Source organism: Camarhynchus parvulus, chromosome 2, assembly GCF_901933205.1.
Source record: "Camarhynchus parvulus chromosome 2, STF_HiC, whole genome shotgun sequence".
NCBI lineage: Eukaryota > Metazoa > Chordata > Aves > Passeriformes > Thraupidae > Camarhynchus > Camarhynchus parvulus.
In genome coordinates this window covers 28,598,309-28,615,682 of record NC_044572.1, presented here as the reverse complement: position 1 = coordinate 28,615,682, position 17,374 = coordinate 28,598,309, and the positions used below count along the sequence as shown (strand labels likewise).

The window sequence follows — 17,374 nt, the reverse complement described above, 5'->3', positions numbered from 1 at the left end:
GAGAGCTGTAAGAAAACATAGAAAGAAAAAAGAATGTTAAGCAATACTGGAGAAATGTCAACAGTTGTGTGAGTAAATTGTTTTAAAAATAGCTAAATGGAGGGTCAAATATCTAGAAAACACAGAGGTAGGTCATGTGGAGAATGATGATCTTTAATTTTAGAGAACAATGACTTAGCACATCATGCCTGATAATGAGCTGAACAGGAGCTTTTGAGAGTGGTTCTGTAATTTGAACATGAGATAAGGGCTTTGGCTTTATGAACAGGGGAGTGAGATGTAAGGAAGGTGATTCCTTAAAATTCATGTGGTGCTCATGAGAATAGTAGTGTTTTATGCAATCCTAATGCTCAGTCTTTAAAAGAACATCGAAATTGCAAAGGTTTCTGAAAAAGCTGCAAAATTATTTAAAGAAAGAAATTGTTAAAGGAAAACACGCAAAACAGTTGTATACTAGTCATTCATCATAAAAAGGAGAAGATTAAATTATGAGATGACCATAGCAAGTATCTGCATGAGATCTTACCCATTTGTAAAAATTGTAAGGTTTGTTTGTTTTAGTAGATGAAGGTATTCAAAGGCACAGAAGCTGAAAGTAGCTAGATCTGATTTAGGAATGAAGAATACAAATGCTTATCAGTCAGCATAATGAGCTGGTGAAAGCATTGTCTCACAAGTCAATGCCGTTACAGTTCCATGAGAACAAACAGAACCAGGGGAACAGAATCCCACACTAACAATACCAAAAGCAAACAATTAAACCGCCCTAGAATATCAGTTGCATCACTTGACGACAATATGAACCCCCAAGTCCTATGAAGAAGTAGAGATATTTCTTTTTGATTTATGACTTGCATACTAAAAGAGTGAAGAACCAACATTTGTGAAGAATTCTGGAAGGACATCTTCTGGGATGCTTTTGCAGGCACTCCATTCTATGGCTTTGATCTCTTTGACATGTCTTTCCACCAGATCCTTTTCTCTGCCAAAGATTAGTGACATTCAGAAGACCTTAAAGCTCCATTTTTAGAGTGTATAAGCATTATTTCACACAATATTAACAGATATTTTTCAAAGTAACGTGTACTTACGAACTTAAGTTCTATTGATTTTCACTATAGTGCTGTGTGGAGTGGTCTAAAAACTTCACCAAACCAAGTAAATTGGTTTAGAACAGAGCAGAGCTGTCCCCAGAGCTGGGGAACTCTGGGTGCTCCCCAGCTGTCACCTAGTGGTGATCCCAGTACCAGCAGCAGCTCACTGAAAACTAAAGCTGCATCTTGGGAATTTCCAATGTCATAAAGTTCCATTTGTCCTTCTGTATAGCACTGCTGTTTGAACTTAACCTCTGAATTTAGAAGATCCATTTTAAAGATCAATTCCTTAATCTTTATTTAGGACTCTGTCAGCTCTCCTTTTGATTTGAAGACTGTCACTCACCTAAATGTGATTGAAATCCAGATAGGCAATTCTGAAAGAAAAAAAAGCATGGTTACGTATTATAGAAGCTATTGGTCTTCAAACCCCTTGACTGAACAGTAGTCCCTGTCCTTTTTTTTGTTGCATTCTTCCTAATAATTCTTGAATTGGAGAAAAGAACTTGTGACTGTTGAGGCTGTGATTTTTATGAATATTCCTGAGTATGAGGCTTTAGATAAAAAGCAGCACATTTCCCAGCAGATAACACTCTTCATGTGCATAATTTACAGTACAGAACTAGTCATAGAATCTAGTAAGTAGTAAGTGGGTTTTTTAATACTCAGATCATCTACAGAATAGTTGCTAGTTTTTCGTTTGTTTTTTAATTTTCCATGTAGAAGCTGTAAAATTAATGTTATATTTGTCATGCTGTGATGGAATGTATATGTTTATCAGACAAAATGTGTGTATACAGTAAAATAGAGTGCTCAGATCTGAGGCTGTAACTCTTTCTGGCTGAGAGCAGAGCGTGGGTCCTGTGATCACAGAGTGGAGCCCTTTAAAACTTCAGTGTTTAAAAATGAGAGAGATTTCTTGTGCGCTTCTAGGGAGAGGGAGGAAAAATCCTTTTAGTCCAGCAAACATCTGGTAGCTCAAGAATGATAAAAAAGTACTGATTGGTTCTGGCAGCTGCCTGCATTGTAGTGGTATTTAACCAGAAATATTTGAAACAGATTGATATGAATAATGAAAGATTGCATGATGTATGACACAAATAAACTTTACCACAATTTAACTCATTAACAAAGAAACAATGTTACATAAGGAAAAATCCTTATTTACTATTTAACTCCTTTGTGATATTTCATTTTTAATAACCTGACAACAAATCAGGTTTTTCTAATAGTTTTATCCATCAGGTATTGCAAGTATTTCATTGTGAAATAGGGTGAATGGGATGTCATTGTCCTTTAACAAGTGCTGCTGATGGATGTGGTCCATTTAAATGTACAACAGAGAGCTGAACTAGATAATGAACTTATTATTACTCTCTGAGGATTACAGGTTAGTCCCAAAGGAGTGCAGTAAGCTAGAGAAAATCCATATCTACTGGCTAAACAATAGCCAGAGGGCTGACTGGAGATATTGATTTACTTTCTAGGCCATTTAGACCTTAATGGTGGAGAAAAGCTGAAGTGCTGTTTACTTTTCTGCCAGAATCGACCAAACAACCAGTCCATTTTTTAAAGACTTTTGATTGATTTCGCTTAGAGGAATTAGAGGTGATTTATTTTTAAGCTGAAAGCAACTCGTAAATATCTCCCACTACACAGGTTCCATGAGAGTAAATGTTAAGTGGAAATGCTTACTGAGAAATACTTTGCTGCAAATCAATGTGAGCAGGTAATACTCTTTGATAGGAGCAGTCAGGTGTTGGACACCTTTCTCAAGCATCGTCAAGCCTCTGGTTGTGCTGTGTGAGGCACAGCATTTTTAAAAGACCTAACTTTTGTGAAGGGGTATGAATCTGATTGCTTGGCTGAATTTGTGCCAGCTGTACCCTGCTGACTTAGAAAAGGGCCATGGCTCTGGCAGTGTAAGTGGTGCTCAAGGTCAGTAGTGAGCAGCTTTAATATTTGATGGATGAAAACAGTAATTTATCATGTGACAATTGCCTGTGATACTTCATACTCAGAGCAAATTGAGCTCTAGCTCTAAGAAACAACTCAGAGAAAAAGCAAGCTAGGATGCTGGGATTAAGTATTTTAAAAATCAGGCAAGCTTAAAGAAATGCTCCTGAGCATACGGCCACATATAGAGACACATCTAAAGAAAATTATATGATTTTTATTTGCTATTTACCTGTCTGGAAAAAGTCATAGGTTTATACAAATGTTTGTCAAGTGTTTTAGGGCTGTGATTGTACAAAATGTCTTGCCAAAAACATTCTTTGAAATGTTTGAAACTTACAAGAGCAGAGCTGGTATGTTGATAATACTCCTGTTTAGAGATAAAGCTACAATTTTATATTCATTCCCAGTGCTTGGTCTATAGCTACTACTTAGGAAATTTGTGCAGGGACATTTTTTTTGAAGTCCACTTGCAAAGATACGACCTTTCCTTAGAAAGCATTGCTTGGTTCTGCTTTAACAGAATAGTCTGTTTATTGGAAACAGTATTGTTATAACTAAACAGGCTTGGCTTTTTTCCTCCTCCCCACACCCTTCTCTGAAGGGAGTTAGACTTGGTTAATAGGCTGCTTATATTGTAACACAGAGACATGTACCTGTTACTTGAAAACTAGAATTACAGTCAGCTCTAGGCATCTCACAGAAATGTGGAAAATAGGCATCTTTTGAATCTGGAAGTTACATTTCAAATCCTACATGTGTTTTATGCCACCTCTCCTACCAGCTAAGTCCTTAGCTCTATGCTGAGACATCTGATCCAGCCTTCACACCACGCTACACAGCTGAAAACTGATGGGAAGAAGAAATATTCAAATATCTTCCCATTCTCTGGGAAAGCCCCTGAACAACAGAAAAACAGCATTACTGTGAGGTAGAGGTCATTAGGACTTTGCACCAAGATAATAATTTTTGCTGCCTCTGAGCTTGTGAACTGATGCCCAGGAGCTATGGAAAAGCTACGAATTTCAGTGTGTACTTCATCCTAGTTCTGCAATATACATAAAATTGAACAATGGTGGATTAATGTGTGTTCCCTGTTGAAAAACTGAGTAAGTTTGATAGAACTTATTTTTTATTTTAAGTATGTGTTTTGTAGTCAGCACACTAAGCTCTAATGTAAGAATTTAGTACAGAGTTTTGGGAAGTCCCAAGCAGAAAATTTTATGGGCTTCTTCATATATGGTTTCTTTAAGCTTTTTTGTTTGTTAAGATTCAAAAAAGTTCACTTGTCCTTTACTTTTCCTCAGCCTTAAAAAGTTTATGACAGAATACATTTTGCAGACCTGAGATACTAGGCTTTTAGGCTTTAATGCACTCTTAAAATTCATTTTTTTTGAAAGAAAGACAAGCCTGCAAGCTAACTTCTGTGACTTCATACAACTGTCAATGGAAATGTTAGCTACAGTTCTCCTGTAACTACAGCAAACTGTGATTTTTACAGTATTTTTTGTGCTGATAATTTGAAATTAGTTATTGAGTATTTATGGTTCAAAAAAAGCTGTGCATGTATATTAGCAGAAGCTGTGCAGCTGATGTTTTCTGTATGTCAAATAACATGAAGTGATTTAAAAAATATGCCCATTTAATATAAGCTTTTCTGTTTATTTTGTCATTGGCAGTTGGTTTTTGTTGTTACTTTTTAAATTAAATCTATAGAATGGTTGAACTGGAACGAATTATAGATTAGATATATTTTAACTTTCATTTAAGACTCAGTTGATCTGGCTTAGCTAGTTAGCTAGAAAGGTATTATGTCACCTAAAATTATGAAATTTTATACTGAAATAGACTCCAAATTATGCAAATTTGAAGAAATCAGATCAATGCCCCCAAATGACAGTATTGTCATTCCCTGTATTCAATTTCCTTAACAAGTTTAAGTCCTAAAGTATTACTGAATTTAAAGCACAAAATGATTACTTCCATTTATTTCAGGAGATGAAAAGCAGTGAGTAAGGATGAGGTTCAAAGAAATCTAAATCTGGGAGGTTTTTGTTGGGTTTAGATTTTTTTTTTCTTCTTTGCATGTGAAGTGCATTAGGAAAGAAAACAACAGCTGGTAGCATGGAACTGTGAGAGATTTTAAAAAGCTGGGGTGAAGTAATGATTAGAAATGCAATATGGAGCTGTAGTGTAAAAAGTAAAATCAAAGGCACTGAACTAGACAAATATAATTTAGGCAGAAGCACAGGTCTAATTACTAGGCTTGAGAGCTTAGAATTATCACCCATAAAGGTTGATTCCTCACCAATTCTCTGAGTGCAGAAAAGAATCCTAGTAGACCTTGGTGCTAAATTTATGATTCTTGTAGCATATGACTATAAAAAATTAGAAAGGCAGATTTTTAAAGTGATCTTTGTGTATATTCCTGTCAAAAGGGTCTGTATAGACTTCTTCAAAGTGAAATGTATATGATCACAAGGACATTCCATGACAGGCACATAAGGAAATATTTTACAGATTTATTTTAAATATGCTTTAGAAAAATTAATTGATTTCTGCTTGTTTACATGTATTTTGAATTTTAATGGAGCAGAGGAGTAAAGAATAAGTGGTCTTACCATGAACATATAATAAATGAAATGATTACATGCTGGCTATAGAAATGTTATTTGCTGAAAATCCAAAAGACTTTTTGGAGGAGCAATCCTTGGTTACACTGCTTTGTACAGAGGAACAAAACCACTATACTCTTTTAGCTTTACTCTCTGCCTGGCAACCTGCCTTGTCCTTTAAGGTGCTGTTCAATGTAGAAAGTTTTCTAAATTTTTATTGTGAAGGATAAGATGGTAAGTAATTATAGTAGTTGAATTTATTATTTATACAGCTACCATGTGCATTTTCAATGCTAAGTCCTGATTTCTACTAAGTAAAGACCTTCTGTCACACTAAAAATGCATTCTGAAGTCTCTGCACATTTACAGAACAGCATTTTTAACCACAGCTGATGACTGCGTTCAATCTTCAGGGGAAAAAAGTTGCCTAAAAATATAGACTCACAAATATAGCATTAATCATAATATTTTCAGGTTTTTAAAAAATCAGTGGCCTTTTAAAAGCAAAACCCTTCCCATTCTACTCTACAAAATAGAAAGTAATGTACAGTTATTTAACAACTATAAACTTTTTTTCCACAAAGAGAATGAAGCTTGTCCCATGTGTTTCACCTGCCTGTTGTCTCCTGAATGATCGGCACCTGAGATCCAGCAGCTGTGCTTTAACCCTTTGGTAGGAAAGCAGGTAGCAGAGTGTCCATGCATCTCCCCAAGAGAAAGACAGGTTCTATGCCCATTTTAAAATTCCTTGAAGGTGAGACTAGAGACAAGGGACAACTTATTTTACCTTTTGAATTGAATATGCTACAGGGAACACAGGTGGGTTGGGCTCAGATCTTGTATTCTTCTGTGGTTAGTTAGGAAAATCCATAGCTGTAAGAGTGCTTAGATGCATTGTCCTACGGAAATACTTGCAAGGATGTGTTTTGTAAATTTTGTTTTGGCAAGTAAAGTGAGAAATAATGAGACTTCTTTTATGTTGAAGGGCTTGGAAGGACTGTCTTCTATCCAGGTTAAGAGTTCTGAAACAAGGTAGGTTTTCAGTTTCAGATTAGAGAGCTTAATCTAGGACTCAAAAGCGTCTACCCACATATAAACTAGATGTCAGTGCTCTCACTATCGTCAGTGGAGAAGCGGTTATTTCTCTCATTGAAGCCTGGAGAGAAATTCTGCTTACTTAGGCCTGGTAAATCACACCTTCAGTTTCATTGAGTAGATATCTTTTGTCTTGGAGGGAAATATACAGTGTCTTCCTACTTCACAGGCAGACAAATGCATTGACATGCTGAAGTGTGGTGTTAAACTAAATCCCAGGCAAGCCACCTCCTCCTTAGTGGTGGAGTTCTCATAGAGGTGGAATCAGGAGATGATGCTTGAAATAGATAAGGCTTCCTAAACCCATAAACCAGCTCTTTAGTAGAAAAATAAATTTTTAACTCCTCTGAATCCCAGTCAGAGAGGCAGAGTTCGACCTGTAAAGGTTTAAACCTGTAAAGGTTTAAATATTTCTGGAGCAATTATAAGGAGAAAAAGAAAGATTTAGTCAAAGGTCTTCTACACCGTCTTTCTCCTGTGTGGTCACAGAAGAGATGCTCATTATTTGCCTTACAGCATTTGATGGTTTACTTCTTTTTCTTTTCACCTAGTCTTCTCATTGTGTCCTACTTGGGAATGGTATAAAGCATGGTGTTTCAAGTATGTTATGGTAATGGAAGGATTTTTTTGGCAGGAATCCAATAGAAAGTATTGAGATACTTCAGCTTTTCAGTGAGTTAAAGTATAGGCTAGAGAAAAAGGTTATTTAATTACATAACATCCGCTGCTTTACAGGGAAACAGCACTGGTTTGTATGATTGTTAGTTTGTTAGTTGCCTGAAACAAAGTTACAGTTTTGCATGTGAAGCAGCCAATCAGGAGTTCTTCCTTCAAACCTGTCCCTGAACCTCTGAAATATCTTACACATACTACTTGGTGTACCTAGCATCATGTCTGTTTTTACATATCTATATGAGTGGGTGAGGGAAAGGAATATTTTTTTTCCTCTGATGTAATAAAAAGATAAAGTGTGGAGGTCTGTGTCCTTGCTCTGAGATAGTATAATATACAGAGAGGGCTTTTTTTGTCCTTTTTTTTGCCTTTTTTTGCTTTTCTTCAATGAGCTTTGTTGGTTCTCTAGTATGACCAAGGCTGGTAAATGTGGAACTGTTCATAGACTTTATTTTTGTTCATGATAAAAAACCTCTTGAGATTAATGAGTCATTGGTGCCTCAGCATCTGCTCCCAAGACTGGGGAATTTGGGAAAGAAATTGAAGATAAATAAAAGCATAAAAATACATAAAATGTTAAGAGCAGAAATCTTCATGATGGTGAATGGACATGAAGGATTTAAGTCTAACAGAAATGTTTATTTAGGGGAGCAAAATGACAGATTAAATCACAGCTATAATGGAGACACTTTTTAGGTGAATGTTTTGAGAAACTTAATTATATTTTGAGCTTACCAATCAGTTTGTTAAAACAATATATTCAAAAGCAAGAATCAGAAATCCTTATTTAAAAGAGATATTACTGTCACAGACCAGAAACAGTACCGTCTTTCATGGAGAAATATCTTGTAAACTATGTCAGTCAGGTATCACCATTTTTTATAATAGCTAGGTTTCATAACAGTTGCTGTAGGTTAACATCCAATAATTAGTCTCAGTTGATCTGTAACTCTTTTTATGAAAATACTTTTTATGTTCCTCATTAACATCTTGTTGCATATTGCCACAAAGCAACCTAAGGCACAACCCAAAAGTTCCTCCTGTATAATAGCACCTAGCACATGCTCCTGAAATCTAAAAATTTTTAAGGTGTGTTGTTTATATTTCAATATGGAAATTTTTACTTGTATTTTAGGATAAAATATCCCTTCATATGGATGTTAATAGTAGGTTCTCTGCTGGAGTCTAAAGTGTAAGGAGAATATACAAGAAAGGCATCATAATAAAACAAGAACAGGTTTCATAACACATAAGATTGGGGCTTGTGTGTATGATTGTCAACCTAGTGTTGCTTTTGTGTTTTTTTGGTGTTTTTTTTTGTTTTGTATTTCTGTTTTTTTGTGGTAACCCTAGCAGAGTGAGCACTTCTGGTCTGTCTACTGTTTCTCTCAGAAACCTGAACAAATTACATTCTGATCTGAAGCTCAGCAAAATCAGGAAACAGTGCACAGGCCTCCAGTGAATTCATTGCACATTTTGTCTGCAAATATACAGAAAACAGATGATATTTGGGAACATCAGTACCTGTCTGATGTGTATGGATTGACTGGTATTCATAAGTGAACTGTCTGTATAAATATTTCAATCCAAATGGATAGTTGGAGCCCGAGATAAGAAGTGGTTTCCTTTCTCCCCCACCATTAATCCCCCTGTGGAGATGAAAGTTTAATTCAACTATTTGTAAATGTACTTTGTCACTAAGAATTAATTCCTGTTTGTAAAATTATACTTATTTTGTTATTTTTCTCTATGCATCACTTGAAATTTATCCACTTTAAGTGTCATCTACATTTTTATACCCCAATCACTTAGTACTACAAGGCCCTTTTGCAACTTTTCATGACTTATGTTTACTACTGAAAATGGTCAGAGCAAGGTGTCCAGGAGTGGTTTCTTGGCCAGATGTGAGAGCAGAGTTGAAGACAGGACTAGAACTGAATAGACAAGGGCAAAGGATGAAAATTACAGCTGGAAGGAGCTGCAGAGAGTTTTGAGAAAATCGAGCAAAGAACTGGAAAAAGGGAGACAGGCAGGTGGGCAGTGGAGGTTGCAGCCCAGCTGCATGGACAACTGTGAGCTACAGTGCAAAACTGTTATAAAGCATAACAGAAAATGGAGTCAAATTCAGCTTTGCAGCAGTAGAACTGGTAAATGTCAAGGAAAATGATCTCACAGTATTACTTAGTGGTATAAGTACTTATGGGGTAGCTTTTCAACCATGGGTGGTATCATTTTATCATATGTGAAAATGTTATTTATTGTGTAAAATAGAACTGGTCTATGAGGATTTTAGCTTTTCTGCAGTTATCTATATGGCCTCTGCTTATGCTCTGTGCCATAGGAGATTAGCACTTAGATTTGCCAGAAGTACAGTTGGTAATGGAAAAAGGAAAAAATTGACAAAGATGTCTCTATTAAAATCATGCCAGTCACACATAAATCTCTTATGGATGTGCATCTCCACTGGCTATTTCCTTACCTTTGCGTATGATTCATTATAAAGAAGAACAGGAATTATATGATTGTTAAGACAGAAGTAGAAAGAAAAGAACATTAGAAAAAGTCATACATTCTTATTAATATATATTATGTGCTGCAATGAAATCATTTTTACCTCAGTATAAAATTACCTAGATAATAGATTTATGAACTGTAAGAAAAGATGGAAAATATGTTGTCTGTTGAAAACTACTGTGAGAGACCTGGTAAAAATATTCCTTATATTGTATTTTAGAAAACATTGAATATTTTTTAGCAACTGAAATTTTATTTTTTGTACAGTATTGAGTATTTAATTAGATAATATCCAATGTATACAGATATTTCTATCACCAGAAATACAAAGTGCAATCTCTATGACATATAATATGCTGTACATTTTTACTTCACGGAATGAATTAGTTTGTAAAATACTTCTGAGATAATCAGATTATCGAGTCCAATTTATGACCAAACTAGGACATGGTACTAAATGCCGTGTTCAGTCATTCCTTAAACATCTCCAGGGATGGTGAGCACCACATTCCAATATCTAATCACCCATTCTGTGAAGAAATTCTCCTTAATGTCCAACATCTTGGCACAGGTCCTCTTGTCCTGTTACTTGTTGCCTGGGAAAAGACACTGACACCCTCTTCCCCCCACCCCCCAGCTACACCCTCCTTTCAGGCAGTGTAGAGAGCAATAAGGTCTCTCCTCAGCCTCCTTTCCACCAGGCTAAACAACCCCAGCTCCCTCAGCCACTCCTCTCAGAACTTGTGTTCCAAACCCTTCACAACTTTGTTGCCTTTCCCTGGACTTGCTCCTCAATGTCCTTCCTGAATTGAAGGGCCCAGAGCTGGGCACAGTATTTGAGGTATGGCCTCACCAGTACTAAGTAGAGGGCAAGAATTTCATCCCTGCTCCTGTTGGCCACATTATTCCAGATACAGGCAAGATGCCCTTGGCCTTCTTGGCCACCTGGGCGCACTGCATTCAGCAGCTGCATTCAGCCACACTTGTTCAGCAGCTGTTGGCCAGCAGCCCCAGCTCCTTTTCTGCTGGGCCATTTTCTGGCAATTCTGCCCCCAGGCTGTTGTACTGCATGGGGTTGTCATGGCCAAAGTGCAGGACCTGGCTCTTGGTCTTGTTGAACCTCACACTGTTGGTCTTGGCCCATCAATCCAGTCTGTCCAGGTCTCTCTGCAGAGCCTTCCTGCACTTCAGCAGATCAGAACAGCAACTCAACCTGGTGCTGTCTGCAGATTTACTAATGGTACTCTCAAGCCTCTCATCCAAATCCATAAAGGTAATAGGTGGGGCTGGGCTCAACACTGATCCCTGGGGAACATCACTAATGATGGGATGTTGGCTGAATGTGCCACCATTTGCCATCAATGCCTGAGCCCTTCCATTCAGCCAGCCCAGAGAAGAGTGCGTCTGTCACTTGCTCTTGAATGTATGTCTTGCAGGCTGGGACTCATTAAACCAAAAGCAGCAACTTCAGACACATCTTAGTAAGCTTATTTTTCCCAAAGAGACGTTTTTTTCCCCCATACATTGGGAATCACTTTCATTTTGCTTTATGGTGTAAGTATCCACAAATTGAATGAAAATCATAGAATGTTTTGGGTTGGAACAGACCTTTAAAGATCATCTAGTTCTGACCCCAGTGCCATGGGCAGGGACACCTTCCACTAGATCAGTTGCTCAAAGCCCCGTCCAACCAGGCCTTGAACACTGCCAGGAATGGGGGATCCACAGCTTCTCTGTGCAACCTGTTCTAGTGTCTCACCACTCTCATCATAAAAGAATTCTTCTTTGTGTCTAATCTGAATGTAGTGGTTTTCAATTTGATAGAATTATAAATAATAATAAACCTTCCATAGAGCTAGATTATTCCCAGCTGTATACTACATGGAATTTTATACTATCCTCTGTCGTATCTGGTAATAATAACCAATGTCAGTGACAGAATATTGGAAGAGATGTTCTGCTTTTATGCCCATCATGACGTTTCCTATACTCCTAGTTTCATTTTTAGACCTTGTTATCTGTATTGTCAACCTTAAGAAATATGTGTTTTTATGTAGGTCTCCTTTAGGATTATTTTATTTTTCTTCTCTTCTGTAGTTTATCATCATACCTTTTTCAGTGCTGCAGAACTTCAATGCATTTCAAAATTAAGGTCCTATCTTTTCCTCATTCCTCTCCTTTTTTCCCTTTGTACTGCTCACAGTTTCTCCTCTGTGGAAATATACCTCCATTTCAGCACACTTTTCTGGTATTTTTGGTTCCCTGCAGAGGTGGTTCTACACATTATTCCACATTTGCTTGGAACAAAAGAGTGAACAAGGGAGAAAAGGAAGGTAAAGAGACCTGTTCCTTTTAAATACATAGCATGAGTCTGTGTCTGTGAGCACCTTCGAGACTTGTGGTGGATGAGATTATAAGCATCTACTCTTTATGGTTTCTTTGCTACTTTTTTTTTCCTGCCATAGAATTTTCTTTTTTAAATTCACTACATTCTGTACATTGTTGTTCATGAATGCTGCTCTTAGAATGGGAGCTGAACATTCTATGAGTTTATGATACAGATTGAGATCAACTCTTGACACTCACTGACAAAGAAACAGTACTTTTGCAACAAAGGTGGAAAAGTCTTTAAAAAGGTATTTTCAGAAAGCAGAGCTAAGAGATTATATTTTGAGGAACAATATACTTTCTGGAGGAATTAAAGTTTTGCTTGTCCGTGAGCAGACATTCTTACATGGATTTGTATTAGAGGTTACTTCCTGGCAGTGGACTTTTCAAGGAATTTAACTTGGAAGACTAAAGAATTCTAGTACTTTCCTGGGTAAAAAAATCACTAGTATAGATTAAAGGATAAAAGTTGATAGAACTGGAGACAAAAATCAGTTGTTTCTCTGCCAAAGAATATGGCAAATAAAGCCTTCCCAGAGTCCATTTCCAAGTGGTCATAATATGATTACATTCTGTATTTATTTTCTTGCAGATGGCTAGAGGAATATTCTTGATGCAAGGCCATTCTCATGCTAAATTTTAAATCTCTGCTCAGAAAGTGTAGCTCTATTAAAACAGTTCAAAGTGTATGTTATCAAACACTTAATATAAGCAATTATACATGTTTTTAATCCAGTTGTTTTCAAAAATGGTCTAAGTAGTTCAGCTGACATTTCACAAAAATAACAGAAATTTTCTAATGCAGAAATTTTAGCTGAAGTCGTTGAAGCTTGACACTGCATAAAGTGCAAATAAATAAAATAAATATAAACAGTAAATATAAGAAGTGTAAATAGGATATGGTAGAAAGTGTAACAAACTGGCAAATGTAGCAATAAGCTCTTGCCTCAAGTGAAGACCGTAAATGCCAGCATAAGAATTTGTTACTGAAGTTAAAGGTACTCCTTTTATTGTGACCTTTTATTAGCAGCCCATAACTGGGCTATTGTTCCACATGTTCTGACAGAGTGTTCATACTGCAGTGAAGTATAGATGCTCTTCAGGTGTTGAATAAAGTATTTACTATTTCCATATTTAGATACAGGACAATTTTTCAATGACATGCCTTGTAATTGCTTAATCAGAAAGGTTATATAAAATAGTTTTAGCAGTAGGGGGGTTTCTGATTAACTGATAATGGAGCAAACCCATATCACAGACTATTTTGATTATTTTGCCTTGATTACCAAATATTAGTCTGAACTTTCCCAAGAAACATATCTAAGTTTCTAAGTCTGATATTTATCCACAGCATAGAAATACTGTAAGGAACGGCAGTATTAGCCCTTTTATAGTCTTGTTAGGACCTACACCTGAAGATGAGAATAATTGAGGTTCTTGTTAACAGATCCCTTGGGTAGATCAGAGTGAAATGACATGGAATGACCAGTGTTTTTGTATGTATAGATAACACCACCCGTGGATTCAGTGATGAGATTTGATTGTTGATTTATTGAAGTGATGTCCAGTCTTGATCTGTCAGGGGTGAGGAAGCCCCTGAAATATATAGTTCAGTGGGTTGATGTATGTTCAGTTTTAGGTAGGAACCCAAGGTTGGAGTTTGACACTGTCTATGGAAACACTGTGGATAATGTTCAGTCCTCTGGTGGAAAGCACGAGAAATGAGTCTGGAGGCACCTTGGGGATATTTGATGGTTTATGACATCTACTAAGACATTACAGCTCCTTCTCACATCCACTTGGTTTAGCCAGTTATTCCCCATCAGAAGGGACAAATACCTTCAGGACTGTCCTGGTACTTCCCCATGACTAGAGTTTTATACCTGAGCAAGATATGTAACTGAGGACATTGGCATGATAAAAAGCATTATCCCATATAGCAAGATCTTCTTACCAGCCTCTGCCCTTAGTTGGCTCAAACCCCAGCTTGTTGCTAAACAGACTGGTTTGTTGTGGTCTTCCTCTAGTGCTCACCCCCTCTGCACCTGGGCTGTTCTTAGGTTTCACCACCACACACTCAAAACCTCTCCTCCTCCCCTTTGGTTGGGGGATGCAAACCTGGCCTCAGCAAAGCACCTGCTGCTTTTGCAAATGGCTAATTGCATGAGTCATTAACCATTAACATTTCAGTCTCCCACTGCTGTTACGCAAATTTATTTCATCACTATTAAAGATCATTCCACTTGTCAGAACATTGGCCAGTACTTGAAAACATGGAACACTGGCAGCATAGAAGGTGTTTAGGTTCTTGAAGTACAGTTTTGTTTTGTCATTCCTACACCTGTAGGCTGTATATTTTGACATACTGTAATACAATAGCAAGATAGATCAGGCTTTAATCATGATTCATGTTTTATATATATTGTAAAGTCTTTCAAAGTTTAGATCAAGGCATGTGAAAAAACCCCAAAAAACCGAATTATTTCTTGTAGAATAATCTATTCCCTTTCCTATTCCAACAATGTTGGAAAGAAGGAGCAGACTTCAAACTTATTTTTGGTCATCTCCTTTTAAAAGCTGAGAAAAGTCTAAATCATTTCCTCTGGGAGAGAGAAAATATACATGACAGCAGCCTGTGATTCAGTTTCATACAATTTTAATGTTGCAAAATTGTCATTAAGTATGTATTTGTTTAGCAATCTTAAATTTACTTAAATTTTAAGTAAAGAAGAAGAAATTAGAGTGGCCATGAGAATAGATCATTAATCTTCTTTTTGCTGCTATACTGATAAGCAGATGAGCTTTACCTTTTTGAAAGAGGAATGCAAGTGAAAGAAATTAACTAGAGGTTGGGGGCTTTTAATTATTAGAAAAATTGTAATATTTACTAGAATAATAAGACTTGTCTTGCTTAGGAAAATTTCAGTATAATTTCTCTGCAGTTCTTTGTTTAAATCCATTTTGTATCTCTATGAAAAGTAATACAATGCTCTGTTCAATAAAAGATATAGTGCATTTGAATAAAACCACAAAATTTAATCTATTTCATGGCTTGTAAAGGAAATTGGTACATTATTTGAAAATGAAGCACAAAATTATTTGTATCTACGTCTATCTTTGCATTTGAAAAGCTGTCAAGTAAGTTATCTCTCTATGCTTAAAAACAGACAGTCTACTACAGAATGGAGAACAGGCTCACAATACATTTTTTGGCCTAATAGACTCTTATAGGTTATATTTAAATTACCAGAAATCAAAACCTCACCTGAAATATTTACTTAATCTTCAGTTATAAGATTGTACAAAATTTAGATTTATAAAACTAAATTTTCTAGTAATCCTTGAGTGCATTGATAATGCTGGGTTTTGTGTGGCTGAGCTCAAAATACCTGAATTTGCACAGTATATTCTGAATGACTCAAAAAATATATGTCTATTTTAACTTTGTGTAAGTCAAAGAGTTTTTTATTTAGAGTGCTAATAAGTGAGTCAATTTAGCAGTCTTTTAAATAAATAAGAAGAAAATATTCTTAATTTGGGATAAAAGTAACTGAATAGGAAAAAGAAAGGTTATAAAGAGAAGACACATAGGCTTTTTATCTTAATAATAGGATCAAAAGACACTACAAAGTAATTTTATGAATCTTACGTCAAGGTTTTGTTGGTCTTGGTTTTTTGAGGTTTTTTGTTTGTTTGGGGATTTTGTTCTTTTTTTTTTTTTGTGGCTTGTTTGTTTGGTTTGGGGTTTTAGTTTGGTATGAGAGGGTTGTTTGTTTTTGATTGGTTGGTTGCAAGGTTTTTGTTTGTTTGTTTGTTTTTATTATTGATCATCCCTATGTAGAAAGTAGTGGGAAAATAGAGGCATCCATATTTTCCAAAGGCACCCAATAGAAATTCAAGGCTTAGTTCACATTTATTTGGAAATAAGAGGTTTCTAAATTTCTTCATATATGTTGGTATAAATAGAGCACTTGATCCCAGGTCAATGTGGCAGTGTGCTAGCTAAATTCAGGTATAGGAGAACATAATTGGATTACTTCCATTCATAGACTTGAGAAATCTGGACCTGAATCGGGCCAGAGCCCTTCTGGTTGTTGGAACTCCTTTGAAGAGATGCCATTTATCTGAGAGAAAGTTCTCAGAAATAGTTTCCAAATATTTTCAGATTTTCTGTGTGAAAACCTTTGGAAAATTTTTTTGGAAATTTTTTTTTCCTGTAAATTTTTTCATCGGAAGTGTGTCATTTCCTTATTACTCTTCTCTTCCCAACTCTGTGTAGGCTGCCAGGCTGGACATCTTTATAGCCTTCTGATGCTGCACCAGGAATTGCTGGCTCTTATACAAACAAGTTTCTGCATCCAGTACTGCAATACCTCTTCTTAATTAATGATTTTAAGAGTCATTAAGTAGATTTTAACAACAATTAAGTAGTCTCTTATATGCAATTTGAAGTAATTAAAAGTAAGATTTGTACTTTTGACATGTTTTACAGTCATCTACATTTTTGTTTCATTCTTCTAGCTCATGCAGACTCTTGTTTTCAAGTTAGAAGCACAATGTGCTGTGCCTGTGTCAGAGGACAGTTTATACAAGTGGAGAAACTGTGTTCATATCTGATTCCTAAGTGGGAATAATGAATTCTAATTCAGTATCTTTTGTTGTGGTTGTTTTGCTTCTTTTTTTTGTTACAGAATAATAATTACTCATGGGAGTTCACAAGAAGTACACATACTTGTTTGAAATGGTGCTGTTGGCGTCCTGATTGTATTAACAGTATGCAATAAATCTGGTAAAACAGAAGTTCAGTCTTTATGTATTTAAAAAGAAAAAAGTGTAAATTGTGCCTGCTGTCATGATAAACTAACGAATTTACTGGCATTTAATCCAGTTTTATTTTCCTCTGGAACCTGTTAATGAACTTCAAGATGCAGGTCTCATTGCCCATTTAAAATGTGTCTATGAGTGAATTACCTGGTAATACAGCTCTCCTTCTGCAAAATATCTAAAGATTGTTAGATCTGGAATTTTTATTTCCTTCTA

The 17,374-nt window shown here is 36.2% G+C and overlaps 1 protein-coding gene across 5 annotated transcripts in view; it reads left to right on the top strand.

The window, feature by feature from the left end:
* Positions 1-17,374, top strand: part of DGKB (diacylglycerol kinase beta) — a 389,721-nt gene that overhangs the window by 290,667 nt on the left and 81,680 nt on the right. The window lies entirely within an intron of this gene.